At 36.7% G+C, this 18,831-nt stretch overlaps 1 long non-coding RNA gene across 1 annotated transcript; it reads right to left on the bottom strand.

Annotated features, from left to right (window-relative positions):
* Positions 1 to 12,823: 12,823 nt before the first annotated feature.
* On the bottom strand, positions 12,824 to 15,193 carry LOC143020130 (uncharacterized). The gene is made up of 2 exons (XR_012965884.1): positions 13,083 to 15,193; positions 12,824 to 12,907 (listed from the first exon to the last, which is right to left on the bottom strand). It is a non-coding gene; the product is annotated as an uncharacterized LOC143020130 (long non-coding RNA).
* Between the last annotated feature and the right edge of the window lie 3,638 nt (positions 15,194 to 18,831).

Here is an 18,831-nt window from a genome sequence, read left to right as displayed (position 1 = left end):
ACTCATCCAATATCCTGGCATCATGTACTGAGCCAGGCCACCTTGCATCAAGCATCCTATACTTGGCATCGAATACGACTTGCACGTTGATGTTGTGGTATCGTTTTCTATTTACATATAAATGTGCATCGACACTGGGAGCCACAGTTCTAATGTGTGTGCCATCTATGGTACCCACAACACCGGGAAACCTATAGTCTTCCATGAACTCTACTTGTTTCACTTACACTTCTTGGCGAGTCAATGGGAATTTTACAAACTGAGTTACAATATCTGGTTCTGACAATGCATCAATTGTCTGAGTAATGACACGGCTGATTGTTGCTTGCGAGGTCCCAAAGTCGTCACTGCTCCACTGCTGCATTTAACCCGTGACCAAATATCAGGACTCAGTGGTCGATTCCGTTCTGCCCGGGATTGAAGTTTGTTCTTCACTAAATCAGCCAGTTATTATATTGGCACGGTTCATCCTGAAGCGTTTGATGAGTTCGTCGTCATTGTACTCGCTAAATATGTCCCGTCGCTGTCGATATACTCGCTGTCGTCTTTGTAGTTGTTGTTGTTGCTCCGCCATCTTCTCTACATACATATACCAAGGCTTTTTCCCCCTTACAAGGGAGGTAGCCAAAAAGGGAAAGGCATAAAAACACTCCCACCCATTTCATCCCTAAATACACTCCACACCCCTCCCACCCTTCCTCTCATCTGAGCACCTCCTGGATGACGGGTCATCCCTGCACCCTGCCCACCGCCCTGAGTCAGAAGCAGTGTCGCAAGACACAGTACATCCACAGCAAGGCCGCTTCATTTAATCGGCGACCCCCCCTCTCCGTCCCCCTTTGCATATAAGGCGAGGACGGGGAGAAATTCCTTCGGGCTGCGTCAAATTTACTCACACATACTACCCCACCCCCCCGCCCATTCCTCCTCATGCAGTCACAACATCATCCATATACAACCATTCTCCACTCACCTCTGTCTTCCGTCCTCTCCCTTCCTTCCTCAACAGACATTCCCCTCTTCCCCAAAGCCCCCTTCACCCCATCCATCCACCTCATCCTAGGACGTCCTCTCATGTTCACTCCCTCCACATCTGCCTTCCATACCTCTTTTACTAGTCTTTCTTCACTCATTCTTTCCATGTGTCCAAACCATCCTAATATTCTTTCATCAACCCTATCTCCCAAATCCTTTTTCACCCCTGTTCTCCTCCTCACCTCCTCATTTCTCACTCTATCCAGCCTAGTAACCCCCACCATACTTCTCAGACACCTCATCTCAAACACATTCAAACTCCTTCTCTCTTCTTCTCTTATGTTCCACGTTTCTGCCCCATACAGTGCTGTTGGCACAATCACTCCTTCATACAGTCTCCTCTTCGCATCCATTCCCAAATGTCTATTCCTCATTACACTCTTTAAACCACCAAGGCATTTACTCGCTTCTCTCAATCTACATTCTACCTCCACCTTCACTCCACCTTTTCCTGCTACACTTGCACCCAAGTATCTAAAACTATCCACTTCCTCCAGTCGCTCTCCCTTAATGTTCACTTCCAGTCTACTGCCACTTTCACCCCTTGTACATCTCATCACTTTACTTTTACCCACATTTATCTTTAGCTTTCTTCTATCACATACTCTCCCAAACTCTGCCACTAGCTTCCTCAATCCCTCCTCTGACCCTGCCACAAGCGCAGTGTCGTCCGCAAACAACAGCTGGCTCACCTCCCACTTTTCTCCATTTTCTTTAACCATCTCCAATCCCTGACTCACTACCCTAGCATTCACCTCTCGCACCACCCCATCCATGTATAAGTTGAACAGCCAGGGCGACATAACGCATCCTTGACGAAGTCCCACCTTTACTTCAAACCACTCACTCTCTCCATTTCTAATCCTAACACATGCTCTACTACTCTCATAAAAACTCTTGACAGCTCCCAAAAGCTTTCCTCCTATCCCATATATCTGCATAACCTCCCACAGTGCCTTTCTGTCTACCCTATCATAAGCCTTTTCCAGATCCATAAAAGCCCAAAAAACATCCTTCCCCTTTCCTATAGCTTTCTCACATATCTGTCTTACCACAAAGATCTGATCTACACAACCTCTACCCGTCCTAAATCCACACTGTTCCTCACCAATTACTCCTTCTGTTCCTCTCCTAATCCTCTCAATTAAGATCCTCCCATAAGCCTTCCCTACTACACTCAACAGGCTAATCCCTCTGAAATTACTACATTCACACTTGTCCCCTTTTCCCTTGTAAAGAGGAACTATACAGGCACTACTCCAGTCCTCCGGTACTCTACCCTCTCTCCAGCAAACATTAAATAACCTCACCAACCAGTCCACCATCACTGAACCTCCCTTTTTCAGACATTCTGCATGACATCCATCCAGACCAGGTGCCTTACCTGCTTTCATCATCTTTACAACTGCCTTCACCTCATCCTTCCTTATTTCTCCTCCATTCTCCTCACTCATCACTCTCATTTTCTTCGCATTTCCCACTGCAGCTATCTTTCCTTCCCTATCCTCCTTCACATTCAGCAACTCCCTAAAATATTCTGCCCATCTTCCCCTCACTGCCATCTCTTCCATTATCAACTCTCCATCTGTACCTTTTACCTTTTCTTCTCTACTTGATTCGCCTCCTCTTCCTCTCTTAATTTCTTTCCAAAACATCTTTTTATTACTTTCAAAATTTTCTGTCATACTCCTACCCCAATTCACATCTGCTCTCCTCTTTGCCTCCTTTACCTTTTGCTTTACTTCTCTTTTCTTTTCTTTGTACGTCTCATATGACTCCCCTGTCCTCTTTTGTAACCATCTTCTCTACTAACAGGAATTTCCTAAGAGCTTAATAGTCCTCCACAGCACTTTTACCTTAACAGTACTTTTAAGGCCCTAACAAGTTTTCTGTATCCACTGTTAGTGCTTAACAGCTAAATGTTATCCTTAACAGGAATTTGTTACCCTTAACAGCTATTTGTTAGTGCTAACAAGTTTTGTGTATACGGCCCCTGATCGATATGTATCGTAATATTATACATATGGTGGTAGAATCAGGTCATTTCTCAAAATGTGCCAAAGAAGATCTCACTTCTTTAAAATTTCAGAACTATATTTACCCTTTGAATACTATCAATTTTGGTTATGAATTCAACACATTTGCAGACTCTTGTACCTTAACCAATAAACAGTTGATTAACGTCAAAGAGAAATGTAAAGAGTTTGTACTTGAGTTGATTAATCAAGTGTAGCTGCGCCTGTCAGGTAATGTTGACACCCTACTTCTTTTACAGAAATTGCATCCTCGTGCAGCCACTTCTCAAATCAAGGGTTCTATTGCAACTATTACTTCCAGGTACAGATCTATAGTCAGAGATATAGATGAACTAGAAAATGAATGAGGTGTACTTAACCTTGAGCAATGGTCCAAATCATGTTTGGAAAACAGTGTTGCATTTTGGGCAGAGGTATATGAAAAACTAGATTATGCAGGTAACCGAAAGTTCCCTAGTATTTCTGCCTTTGCCTTGGCATTATTGTATTTGCCTTTCTCAAATGCAAATGTGGAAAGGGTATTTTCGGTTATGAACATCGTGCACTCAAAAGTAAGGAACAAATTTAGTGTACGATCTGTTAAGGTTATTTTGCAAATTAGGAGTGGCTTGTCTCTTCAGGGTTCATCTTGTGTTGACTTTATTCCCACTGAAGACATGTTAAAGAACTTTTTGGCTAAGGCTGAAGAAAAAACACGAGAAAATCAAGACTGTTTATTTGGAAGTAGACATAAAATGAAATTGTATTTTGAATAAAAAATCAATACAGTCTTAGAAGAAATAATTAAAACTCAATTTCAATGTAAAAGACAATACTTTATTTTTATTCTGAATTATATCTTTCATACAAAAGTAAAATTTAAGTTACTGTAACTTCCAACCTATCATGTTAAAACTGCTTACCATTATTTTTGTGTAGAATTTAATTTATGTTGCAATGAACTTATTTATGTTTATAATAATTCCTTCTTTTTTGTGGGAAAAAATGTGGGAATTCTGATTTCCTTGTGTGAAAAACTCACTTGTCCAGACGCTGCCGGGCAGCGGCGGAGGAAGGTTGTTCCGAGTATAAATCCAGACAATCTTCTTGTATTATATGACCACGAAATTTGGGAAGAAAAGGAGCTCCTTAGATCACACCTATGCTGCTATTGAATCCTCCCAGGAAGTTAACAACATGGATATGACTCTACCACAGAGTCGGAATAATGAAAACTGTGAAGGAAGTAATAATGGAATGGGCGGGGAAGTGGGGGGTGGGGTAGTATGTGCGAGTAAATTTTGACGCAGCCCGAAGGGATTTCTCCCCGTCCTCGCCTTATATGCAAAGGGGGACGGAGAGGGGGGGTCGCCGATTAAATGAAGCGGCCTCGCTGTGGATGTACTGTGTCTTGCGACACTGCTTCTGACCCAGGGCGGTGGGCAGGGTACAGGGATGACCCGTCATCCAGGAGGTGCTCAGATGAGAGGAAGGGTGGGAGGGGTGTGGAGTGTATTTAGGGATGAAATGGGTGGGAGTGTATTTATGCCTTTCCCTTTTTGGCTACCTCCCTTGGAAGGGGGAAAAAGCCTTGGTATATGTATGTATGTATGTATGTGAAGGAAGTAGCATGAGAGAGACGCCAACACAGGGAGTAGGAGAGGTGAAGGACTGGGCCGAGATAGCTGAGAACTCGAACGACAGTGTCAACAATGCCGGTTCCCGTGCCAAGAGAATCAAGGTTAGTGGAACGTCTGAAGACCAAGCTAAATCTGCCACCACGAAAGATCCCTTAATGACTGCAATAGAAGCAGCCGGCATGGACCAGGACTTGATAATTTAAGAAAATAACTCCGCAGACACCAAAGCAGCTGATGTGAATCAAGATATTGTAGTCGGGGACAACAACACCACAGGTAGGGAAAGAGTCATGATAGCATTTCCAGAAAAATGTAACCTCTCTCTGGAAAACAAATATACCTGGTATATGGCTCAATTAAAACAACACCCTGAGTGTAGGCCACTCTTTAAGGAAGGGAGGAATGCACCACATATCACATTAATCAATGGTCAGCAGTATAACACAATGATAACAGATGGCTTCCAGGGACAAGTAATGAAACCTATAACTGGCTTACATCGTACTGTGGTCATTTTGATGTACCTACTTACATAAATGTCAATTTATTACAGTGTCCACCAGGATTCCAGTGGCTAAAACGACGGATGGTTGGGAAAAATCCAAGGCCACAACTCCTAGGAGCAGTATCAGGACCTATTGACACAGACACTTTCATCATCGGTGTTGGAAGGAAGAAAGTTGCTCCCTATGTTCCAGAGCCAGACCTGTGTCAAAGGTGTAGCAAATGGGGACACAAAAGTTGGCGATGTCGAGCTACATATGTGCGATGCAGATACTGTGCTGGGGGACATCTCTCAGAGGAGTGCTGGGAAAAGAATCAACAGAAAGTAGCTGTACCACCGAAATGCTGCAACTGTGGAGGTCAACACAGTGCAAGTTCTCCAGTATGCCCTAAAAAACCACGCTACAAGACTCTACCACCAAGTATACCAAGTATACCCACTACTGTTTACCAAACTACTACTCCACCTACAAGATCTGCTTGGAACATCACAGCAATGCAGGAAGAATTTCCACCTTTGCAACAGGAGAAAGCAACAACTAATTCTACAACTAAGGTGAGGTCACTATCCATTACTCAGTCAAATAAAGTAAATATAGTGGCTAAAGAGCAGGAACAACTAAGTTTAGCAGTGGACAAATTTACTACATTGTTAAATGAAAGTATAGAGGAATTAAGAGCGGATAGAGTAAGGCTTGAGAGAAAGATGAAAGAATACACAGACTCTAAATTTAAAGAAGTGCAGGAATTAGTACATCAAAACATACAAAAAGTCCAACAGGAAGTACAGGAATTTGTGCAACAAGACATTCAGAAAGTACATCATGAAGTACAGGAAACTGTGTATCAAGGCATTCAGAAAGTTCATCAAGAAGTAAAGGAAACTGTGCATCAAGAAATACAGAAGGCTAACTGTCAACAAGCAAAGAATATGGAATCTTTCATGGAAAAACTTGAAATCTTGAAAAAGCGAGATAAGGAGAGACACGAAAATTACGAGCAGCTATCTAGGAATATAGAACTAATTCTAGAGAAATTTGAAGCCTTCAGAAGAGAAGTCATTGCTAGCCAGAACAATAAACAGTGGCCCCCACCAAAATGATGCAAAACCCTACAATGAATAACAAAATTTTCCATTTATTGACATGGAATGTTAATGGACTAAGAGATAGGGTAACTGATATACATGCATATATTCTTCAACAGAGCCCTGACTTCATAGCTGTACAGGAAACTGGACCAGAGGTGTATGGACTCAGAGGATATTATCAACATATTCTTAGTTGTGATGATGGAAGCAGTAGAGGTATGATTACTTATGTTAAGTCTGGACTTCCAGTTACCTTGGTGGAGAAAGGAGTCAATGGGGGAATAGAATATATCACTGTGTGTCTACATTTATCAAATAACTATATATATATCACTAATATGTATGTTCATTCTGGTGCCCTGTACATTGATAATTTACCTCCGCACATATTAGAAGAAAGTACAATTCTTTTGGGTGATCTTAATGCTAGACATGTAGACCTAGGTAGTTTTAAGACTTCTAATACTAATGGTGTAAGGTGGGTAACCTTTCTTAAAGCTAATAATAATGTACAAATTACTGGTGCCAAAGTCCCTACACATGTTCAGGAAGACTAGATTATGTTGCTTTATTTAATATGCCATTTTGTACGTGTGAAACTAATGTTGTACCATCTCTTCTCAGTGACCACTTTGCCCTTAAGACATATATCACCCTCTCCACAACCAACATAGTACACAGAAAAAGGTTAAGCATCCCCTCAAGTAAATTTCCTGGGCTCCTGATCAATGTTAAGAAATGGTACAGTAATAACAATATTATTTTACAAGATGCCAATGATATTTATCAGGGATTACTTAAAGTAATTAATGAACATGTAGACAACAACAAGACTAGGCAGAAGCACACTCATAATCAAAAGAGATCATATGCACATGACCCTGTTATATTAAATTGTCAGGATACAATGGCAGCCTTACAGAGTAGATGGCAAGCACAGCCAAATGATCATGATGTCAAGAGAGCTATGGGAACAGTTGCTAAACATTTGTCTGAGCTAAAGAGAGACATGAGGAAGAAGTATTAGGATGAGTTTCTAAATAAAATTCGTAACACCAAATCAATACAGGAAGTTTGGTATCACGTTAATAAGGTCAAAGGTAAGAAAACTTCAGTAACCAGTGACTCAAATCCTGCAAAAAAGGTCAAAGAACTCATTAAACAATGGAGTCCTGCTTCTGCTTTGTCTGGTCTGCCTGTTGGACATCAAATTGCTCTGGCAGAGAATAGGTTACGAAGGTTACAATTAGTAAATCATAATGTTAAGTTGGATGATGACACTTGTGTACCTATATCAATAGATGAACTATTATATGCTGTCAAAAGTGGTAAATTAACAGCCCCTGGTGAGGATGGACTTACATATAATATTATAAATGCATTACTGAATATTGACGGGAAAAATCCCATACTAGATATGTTTAATGTGTCTTACAGAAATAGTACGTTACCCCCAGCATGGAAATCAGCCATAATTATACCTGTACCTAAGAGTGATGGGAAATTTCGACCAATCTCACTTACCAGCTGCTTGTGCAAAATGATGGAAAGAATGGGTGATAAAATGTCTGAAAACTTATATGGTTTCATGAAGGGACGTGCTACTAGCGACTGCTTTGTTCATTGCTTAGCTAATACCAGTGCTTCTTGTCAAGTATATGTAGATTTGAAAGGTGCCTTTGATAGATCTAATAAAGAAGTTATACTAGAGGAACTTGTATTGAAGGGAGTCAAAGGAAAGTTATTAGGATGGATACAAGACTATTTGTATAATAGAAAAGGTAAGGTTTGGTTACAGGGAACACTATCAGATGAAGAAACATTCGAGTTAGGTACCCCCCAAGGTGGAGTTCCAAGTCCTATGCTATACAATATACTAATGGATAAAATTGCTAGATATGAATTTACACAGGGTACCAAAGTCATCATTTATGCTGATGACATACTTATTCAATGTGATACACCTAAAACACTTAGCAAGGCTGTGAATGAACTTGAACAACTATGTACATACATGGGGCTTGTCATAAATGAAAACAAAACTAAATTTCAAGCTAAACAGAAAAAGTGTAGGAAACCTACTGTAAATGGTGTAAAAATTGAGCGTGTCCTTAACTCCAAATATTTGGGTGTACAATTAGGTTATAGAAATGCTAATTATTGTATTGAATATGTTAAAAATATGTGTGTAGGCTAGCCCCTCTCAAAGTCTTAGCAAAGAGAGGGTCAGGTGTTGGTGTACCTATACTTCGCATGTTTTATATATATATAATACGTTCCCTCATAGATTATGCTTCACTTGTGTTGGTGCAATACAATACACAACAACTTAAATGCTTAGAAGTCGTACAAAATAAGGCAATGAGAATTATTTTAGGGTGTGCTACAACAACTAAGATAGAGGTATTAAGAAGAGAGTTAAGATTACCCAGTATTATTTTAAGAATAGAAAAAATAACGAGTCGAACTGTATGTCGTATAGTGTGTAATGGTACAAACTCTCTCCAAAGAGATATATTAGCATTATATAATGATAATCATGTAACTAACAACCCATATCTTCGCAAAATATGTAAGGTTCTAAGAAAGTTTGATATACCACCTGGAATCCATACAATGTAAAAATTGACATTGAAAAGCTAAGTAAACCTAAGGAACAATGGTATAAATACGAATTAAAAGCACATTTTCTTGACAAATAGTCACAATACCCATGGAAACAGGTGGTACATGTGTACTGTGATGGGTCAGTTGAGGGTACCAAGACAGGATGTGGGGTGTTTATAAGGGAATATTCTTCCTCTGAAGAATTTCAAGATTATGAAATTTCAAAGAGACTACCAAATAATTTGTCATCAACCAGAACTGAACTATATGCTATCTTAGAAGTCTTACATATTATTACGAGTATGGGTAAAAATGTATACTTTTTTGTCGATAGTCGGAGTGCATTATATGAACTTGTATCTTCCTCTCCAGCTGATTGTGATGTTGTTAACAAATGTTTAAATATTATATATAACCTGGAGAGAAACAATACACATATTTATTTTGAATGGGTACCATCCCATATAGGATTGTATTATAATGAAAAAGCAGATAGTCTTGCACGAAATGCAATTAGAGATGTTAACAATATTCCTGGTAATTCCTAACCTAACCTAACCTAACCTAGCCTAACCTAGCCTAACCTAACCTAGCCTAACCTAACCAAACCTAACCTAACCCCTAACCTAACCTAACCTAACCTAACCTAACCTAACCTAACCTAACGCCATCTATTCAGCGGTTGAAAAATTAAAAATCGAAGCGATAACTATTGTTGCCATTTTATTGTATTTTATATATTTTTTAAATTATATATTGATTGATATTTTCGGCCTTGTATATTATTATTGTTTTAGCTCAATACTTTTCTTTTTTACTTCAATTGTAACCATTACTGTGAAAATAGTATTTGCTTTCACATACTTGACATTTGACAATTTCTTATATTTTTCATACCTCTGAAATTTTCATAAAAAAATATATATACAGGTAAACGTCGACTTACGATGGCATTAGGTTTCGATAGAGCCATCGTAAGACGATCTCATCGTAAGTCGATCCCCACTCTGTTCCGTGGTCACTGTACCTAGCCTACCTGTATATTAACCACCAGAGATACTGAATATAGCCTATTAAACATGTACAGTAGTTTATTTAATTATTTTTATCCTTTTTACCATATTCAAACACTATAGTATGTATTTTCAGTACGGTACTTAAATCTCGCGGGCAGCAGCCAATGCCAGCCGTACGACGTGACGTAATAATACTCGCATCATAAAATATAGTCACCGCTTATATCGATCGTTCTCTCTTTCACCCGCGAATTTTGAAAACCACAGAGAATGAATCATTTGAGAGAATGTAAAAACACAGGGGCGACTACAATAAATATAATCAAGACGCCGATATCGCGAATCCACTTGCTCCTCATGACGCCTACGTGTGCGGCACCGTATGGAAGGGGTTAAATTATCATATCGTCGTCGTCATCGTAAAGTCGAACAATCGTAAGTCGCGGCCATCGTAAGTCGACGTTTACCTGTATATGTATACGCCTCATACACAAGTGAGTATCACTCAGTCATATAACCCACTCACCTCCACTCACTCCCACACTCACACCAGCCGCCAGACACTTCCTGTATCAATCCGCTGACAAAGCATTCCCTGTCGCACCATGCACACGCGATCACACAGCAATAAACACATTATTACGTATACTGACGAACCTCCCCTGGATATATATATTATAGTCTGGCTGTCAGACTAAATTATAAACTAATTATGTAAATTAAAATATAAGATGTGACGAACTAAATCCAGCTCACATAAATAATTCAGATATACGAGCGTGGCACCTCACCAAGGAACTTCCGACCTTCTTAAACGAGATGCACGGGCTCGGAAGAAGAGTTGTGCCAGTGACGTGCCTTAGTGATAAGATTATGTAATAATGTACCAAGATAACATTATCTGAATAGGACAATAAACAAACAAAAGCTTAGAGGCGTTTGTGCAGTGGAACCCCCCCAAATCGTGATGATGTGACTGACCCGTCACATTTTGTGTTACAAGTGGCGTTGGATAGAACAACGTAACAATACCGTTACACCCGTCCCGTTACATATACACACACACACATATATATGTATATATATATTATATACACATATACATATATACACATATACATACACACACACACACACACACACACACATTATACATAATTCTCTTATTTCATTTATGTACATATGAATTTCTTTATCATGGGTATCATATGTGGTAATATGGGCAAATGAAAGCTTAGGTTTTATTTCATTATTTTATTAATTCCAAACAACACATATCTAAAACTTAACATAAAAGTTTATTTACCTCTAACCTGCAAAGATACAAGAGAACAGAGCACAGAGAATTAAAACCACCAACACATATCAAAGAGCAAGTCATGCAAAAGCAAGCAAACAAAACAACAACTTAACAAAAAACAAAAACAAAGCATAAATTCAATGATAACAGCATATCTATAATAAACGTCAAATGAATCATGCATGGTCACATATTTCAAAATTAATTATACACTTGTATAAGCACCAGTCCAGAGAGCACAAATTCATGCATTGTAAAAGAAATAATTGTAAAATAAAATAATCAGTATCAATAATACAATGACACATAATAAAGCAAACCTATTCAGTCAAAATAAAAAGCAAACACGTGCATGGCTAAAACATTTACCAAAGCTTAACATGCCTTCATAAATAAAAAAAGATAAAGTACTACATCTGTCATTGTCAAGAGAGTAGAGTCAATGAGGGAAAAAGAAAAGTAAAATGAACTACCTTACTTATCAGTCTTTTACATATAAGTCATTGCAAACAGTATATTTCAATCTTTTGCTTAATAAGAAAATATATCTTATCTCCTTATTTCCTTACAGATTGGGGGGATGCAAATACAAGAAAAATGCTTTTGTCACAAGTATGAAGTTTTAAAGAACATCTATACAGACTAGTAGATATCAACTTTGTAGGTAATGAGAAACATGCCTTCATAAATAAAAAAAGATAAAGTACTACATCTGTCATTGTCAAGAGAGTAGAGTCAATGAGGGAAAAAGAAAAGTAAAATGAACTACCTTACTTATCAGTCTTTTACATATAAGTCATTGCAAACAGTATATTTCAATCTTTTGCTTAATAAGAAAATATATCTTATCTCCTTATTTCCTTACAGATTGGGGGGATGCAAATACAAGAAAAATGCTTTTGTCACAAGTATGAAGTTTTAAAGAACATCTATACAGACTAGTAGATATCAACTTTGTAGGTAATGAGAAACATGCCTTCATAAATAAAAAAAGATAAAGTACTACATCTGTCATTGTCAAGAGTAGAGTCAATGAGGGAAAAAGAAAAGTAAAATGAACTACCTTACTTATCAGTCTTTTACATATAAGTCATTGCAAACAGTATATTTCAATCTTTTGCTTAATAACAAAATATATCTTATCTCCTTATTTCCTTACAGGTTGGGGGATGCAAATACAAGAAAAATGCTTTTGTGAGAAGTATGAAGTTTTAAAGAACATCTATGCAGACTAGTAGATATTAACTTTGTAGGTAATGAGAAACATGCCTTCATAAATAAAAAAAGATAAAGTACTACATCTGTCATTGTCAAGAGAGTAGAGTCAATGAGGGAAAAAGAAAAGTAAAATGAACTACCTTACTTATCAGTCTTTTACATATAAGTCATTGCAAACAGTATATTTCAATCTTTTGCTTAATAAGAAAATATATCTTATCTCCTTATTTCCTTACAGATTGGGGGGATGCAAATACAAGAAAAATGCTTTTGTCACAAGTATGAAGTTTTAAAGAACATCTATACAGACTAGTAGATATCAACTTTGTAGGTAATGAGAAACAAAGAGAAAGTCAAGAAATATCAACACTACCATACTGAACTATCATTTTACTTACTCTTATTACCATTTCAGCTAAGAGGGGTTGCACAATCATTTTGAGGAGCACCTTCCCAACTTTTTCTTTAGCAGCAATCTTCATCTATTCAATGATGAAATAACATTATAATCAGGCACTGATAGTGTCTTTTTAATTCGATTCAATATTTGGCAAGTACAATTAGTAAACACAATCATTCTTACTTAAGAAATAATATTATACTTTACTTTTCTTTCCTTTATGACTACCATTATATTAAATATGAGTTTTCACCTACCAGTGTTGGATATCACTTCCTCTACTTCCTCTTCCACAGTATCTGCAAATACACTCTTGTCTGACATCTCGCCTGCAAAAAATGAACAAAAATATATCCCTTTCCTAAATGCACTATGGTACTATTTCTTCATGTTAGCAAAACAGCAATATGATAGTAATGATTCTCAATTATAAAATGTATACTTTCATACTTTAAAGAAAGGCAAATAGCAATTTTATTCTTTACCACAACAGGACAACTTCTCCAACTTCCTCCAAAACATGTCTTGCTTGTCATGTATCTGCTGTAATTTCAATGGCAAAACATTCAAAACTAATCAAAAATATTGTCAATAATATATAGTACTCTTGTCAATAAATTATTTTCAAAATTACTGACAGGACTCAATTCCCAATGATTGTAAGTTGCAGTTAGGGGACTTTGATTGAGGTAAAAGCCGTCCTCTTCCTAACTTTTACCTAAAGTATCCATTTTTTCCAAGTGCTCATGTTGGTAGCACAAAAACCTACTTCATTTTGATCATAAATAATATGACTTTAATAGGAAATAAATATGTGGAATCAAGAATTTGTCAATATACCTACCATTTACTGATTGTTCAGCTCATGAGGAAAATGCAATGCTGTACATGATCTCAAAGTACCTGTTAATTGGTCAATTTATGTCATTATACTGCATATACCAATGTCAGCGCCAGACAATCTACATCATCTACATTATATGCCAATCAGCACCATTTTCTTTAATACTTTTCCATCTTTCACATTAACAGCTCATTATCAAGAAATATTTGTGCAATGTCAAATACTCTAATTACAATATGTCCTACAGGTTCATGGAGGCTACATCTCCAATACCCCCATGACACATTCCATCCAACTCACATTCATGTTACAGAGCATGTGCAATAAATCTAAAACGGAGTTATAACTTCATTCATATATCTTTATTCAATACTACTAAGTCATTTTATAACAGATGACTTTATCTTCCTTAGACTACGTCCAAAACTCCAGCAATCTCTTTCTACCTGAGAGGAGTGTTCATGGGCGTATGCCATCCCCCAGCACCTACCACAACAATTTCTATTCTTATCACATTATCACATTTATGCCAAGAGTGTCAAACAGGTCTATAAAACATCTATATAACTCTGGACTCATTTGTGGTACTAATATCTGTTCTTGCAATTTGACATATCTTGCTTACTTTTTTTATCATTTACAGGCCATCTCTTATACAATTATGCAATGCTTACAAATGCTCAGTACTAACCAAACTTCTCATCCAATCAACTTGACAACATTTCCATTTCAATTTCCTGGTCATGCAAAGTACTTGCAGTATCCAAATAATATATGTCATGTTTTGTACTCTTATAAACAGATAATGTATGTAAGGTATCTATGCTCACAATTTACTTTGTCATTTCAAATTCAAATAGGTTTTGTGCAAGTACAAAAATTACCTAATGGCAATGAAAGAATATTCGAAATAATCTTCAACTTTAAAGTAATACACAAATATATAATATATAGACACAAGCAAGGTTTTGTTTCCAATGCAATGTACTCATAAAATAAAGTCATTTCAATTCATCTCACAACTGTGCTATACTATTTTCACATTCATCAAGCACTTACCTGCATCCATACTGCTTATTTCGGGCTCATCTGGGTGTGCTGGATCTGATACATAATACAATGCATAATGCAAATCATTACTTCTTACCAAACAATCTTAATTATTGTAATCTTATCATCAAATGTATATATAAAACTGCATTCATTCACCAGGCAAATTTTCATCTGGGTATGCATTGGGGCACAAACGGGTTCATCATGCATAGTGCCGCTCAGAAAAATCATGGCTACATATCCTTTGACTTTATTTAATTGTGTAGGTCTTTTCTTCCTTAATATTGATATACCGGTTACTTGTATCCACTTTGAACATCTATCAAAAAGAACAGAATCTTTATTTACATTTTTACTTCATCAAGAAAATGACACTTATATGTCTATAATACTTAATCTTGGCACTATAATATACACTTACCTTTGTGCTTCTTTAGGAAGCCGATGGTACATCAATTCACGATGAGAACTTTTCCAGGGTCTCACTAATTGCAGAGAAACAGAGAAAACAGGGAAAACAGAGAAAATACAAAAAAGGACGGGTTTTGCTCAAATGCACACTTCTATATATGTATGGTTGCATTATTTGAACTATTTTCTTTAAAGTGTGTGATTTCCATGTAATATGATCAAAGAGAACTTACGTTTTTATCATCTGCAATTTTACCGACCCCGGCTACGACTCGTCCAGCCCGCCGTCTATGATTACTGGTGGTATGGATCAAACTACACTTTTAAGTTTCTTATTGTTGTGTTATTAGTGTAATAGACTACATATAGTTGAATTACTTAAACTCTTTTCTTTAAAATGTGTGGATTTTTATGTAATTTCACCAAAGAGAAGTTATGTTTTAGTCTCTGCAGTATGACCGACCACAGCTACATATACCGTAACAAATTAGCATATGGTTGCATTGTTTGAACTATTTTCTTTAAAAGGTGTGATTTTCATGTAATTTGATCAAAGAGAAGTAACGTTTTTATCCTCTGCAAAATTACCGACCCCAGCTACGATTCGTGGTTACGATTCATGGTTACCGCTAGCCTGCCATCTATGTTCTGCGAATGCAGATCATCACTGAGCGTCAGAGTTGCCAGATTGGCGTTTTTAATGCCAAATTTTGTATCTTTGGAATGTTTTTACTGTGTTTGGCAGGAAATTTTGTTGGGTGGCATTTTTGGGAATTTGGCATTTTTGGGAATTTGGCATTTTTGGGGGGCGTGATTAGAGATCACTCTTTTACTTGTATCAAGAATTAAATGATGATGTATGTGAATGATATAAATTTAACTTGGTTATGTGGGAAATGTAAAGATTTTGTGCCTAGCCAGAGGATGTTTCAGCTCTTCTTTAGTGAAAATATGTAATAACGCAGTAGTGCATCAAACATTTCTAAATCTGATGATGCTTTTGATTATATTTAGACACAATAGAAAAGTCACAAATGTATTTTCTATTTATGTACATCTGAGTCTCTAGGAGGTTGTTTAATAAACTGGTTTAATTTATTGTAGAGGATACCAAAAAGTTTACTTAGGAACTTAAACGTAATGTATGGAGTAATACATTTTATTTTAGTTATTGGTATTTTTTCTTTCTCACATAATACGGAGTATAATATATTTTATTTTGGAAGTTCATATTTTTCTTTCCTTTTCACACAGTCTTGAAGTAGATTTATTTCAGAGGATGGTGGTTTATTACAGTACCGCTAGAATTAAATGATGATGTACATGAATGATATAAATTGATCTTGGTCATATCATGTGACATTGTTTTACATTGGCTAGTCAACAGTAGAAAAATATTTTATATTGTAATTGTAGTTATACACATTATCTTTAACTAGTTTATCTTGGTTATATCATGTGGTATTGTATTATATTGGCTAGTCAACCGTAAAAACTATTTTTCATATTGTAATTGTAGTTATATACATTATTTTTAACCACATGTAAAACCAAAATACAAAAAAATCTTAGAAAATGTAATGGTTGGCATTTTTGGGGCATGTTTTAAAAACATTTTTGCAGCATTTTGTCAGAATTTGGCATTTTTCCTGGTAGAAAACCTGGCAACCCTGCTAAGCGTGGTTGATGAAGTTGGCCAAAAACATAATAATTTTAGAATTTCTTGTGAGGTTCGAACATGTGGTAGAGTGAACATTTTTATTTTAAAAACTGTTGTTTATTTCTTTACAATACAAAGATTACATTAATATTGCATACAATTAAATACAAAATTTTCATTGAATTTTATTTAAGATACGCTATACAAAATTGATAAGCTATGAAATATGATATTGCGTACATTGTATTACGCAAAGTAGACCACTTGAAAAAAAAACTAACGAAGCAGAGCGCTTTCGTATATTACATATTCAATGCAAAGAGGACATAGTTGAATAGAAATACATATTTCATATATACATAAAAAAGGAATACAAAAACTCCATTAAATATTGACGTCAACTTCGCCGTGTTCCATCATGCCAACCAAGAAGACCACAGAATGGACTGGGATAACGCACCAATTATATTCAAATCCCATTGTAGCTTTCAAAGTGGTACCATCGCAAATGCCAAGATATTCCGCAAACTACGTTCCAAGAACTCGGTGAGATGTCCCTTGGGTACTGGTGCAACTCTTGCGTAACGAACGGGTGCTTCGAGGATAAACTGTTGCTTTTTTGTATAACCATAGTAGTTTGTTGCAGGAAGCGTAAAAAGGGAACAAATATTTTTGCGTAATACACCAAGTACATCAACACCTATAACCTTAGGCAAGTTTGAAGCTCATCTGGAACCTGATACGAATGCCGTTGCAGTCCTTGACAAGTGTGGTGGTGTGAAGAACCGAACGATTCATGTAACCGGGGATGGAATTGCCAGTTCAACTCTTTTTTCGGTAGCACTGTGCGGGAATTAGCACCTAGCCACGAATTTACGAGTGCGGACAACAATCTATAAAGGCAAGAACAACGACTCTACGTGGGATGTTCGTGGGTATCCAGACATTTGGGCACAGGACATTTAGGCACACGACATTTGGTCACAAAGTACTGGGTGCGACATTTGGGCACAGCATAATTCGTGTTGTATATTACGATCTCAAACCAAGAAAAAATAATAAAAGATGATTCTTTTGAACAGCAGGCATGAAAATGTTAAATTAGGCATGAATAATTTATATTAGTTGGGTTTTACTATGTCACGTGACGAATACAAAAAGATGATAAATTACTTTCAGACATACATATGAGAATCACACAGCATCAGACATGCATTGTTTCTGATTCTCTATGAATAAGGAAAAAAAATGAAAAATATATAATGATGAAATAAAAATAATCCAAATAACTAAAATGTTACAAAATGTTACAAATGTTACAAAAATGTTGTGTAAGTAAGCAAAGAATCAATGATTTTATACGAATATCAATTTATTTTTGGATAGTTTCACATAACCAAGACAAAGAACAATGAAGGACTATCAGTGTTACAATTATAAAGGGCACACAGAAGGGTTTCACCCGAACTTTATGTTTTTGCATAGGTGTGTTTAGGGACTTCATCTAGTAATTGGTTGAATGATCGAAAACAGAGAGTTGTTTTAAATGGAAAAACTTCTAGACGGAAAAATATTACAAGTGGAGTTCCTCAGGGTTCCGTTCTTGGGCCACTTTTATTCATAGTATATATAAATGATATAGACCATGGACTACTGTTTCCAAATTTGCTGATGATACAAAACTGTGCGGAATGGCAAATGATCACTTAAACCAATTAGATATTCAAGAAGATTTAGATGAATTACAGCAATGGTCTGAAAAATGGCTAATGAACACAAGTAAATGCAAGGTAATGCACATAGGTAAAAATAACAGTGAGAACGATTACAAGTTATTTGGAAATTCGTTAACAAAAGTGGATAGTGAAAAAGATCTCGGCGTAATTATCAGTAACGATCTCAAATCAACCAATGAGCGTATTTCAGCCTCTGAGAAAGCAAATAAGATTCTAGGACTGATTGCGCGATCTTTTGACTTCAAAAGTCCATCACTCATTAATAAGCTATATAAATCGTTAGTTCGTCCACATTTGGAATA

Source organism: Oratosquilla oratoria, chromosome 39 (assembly GCF_046742065.1).
Source record: "Oratosquilla oratoria isolate Oo_2021 chromosome 39, ASM4674206v1, whole genome shotgun sequence".
In the NCBI taxonomy this organism is placed as follows: domain Eukaryota; kingdom Metazoa; phylum Arthropoda; class Malacostraca; order Stomatopoda; family Squillidae; genus Oratosquilla; species Oratosquilla oratoria.
This window is presented reverse-complemented; position numbering and strand designations above follow the sequence as displayed.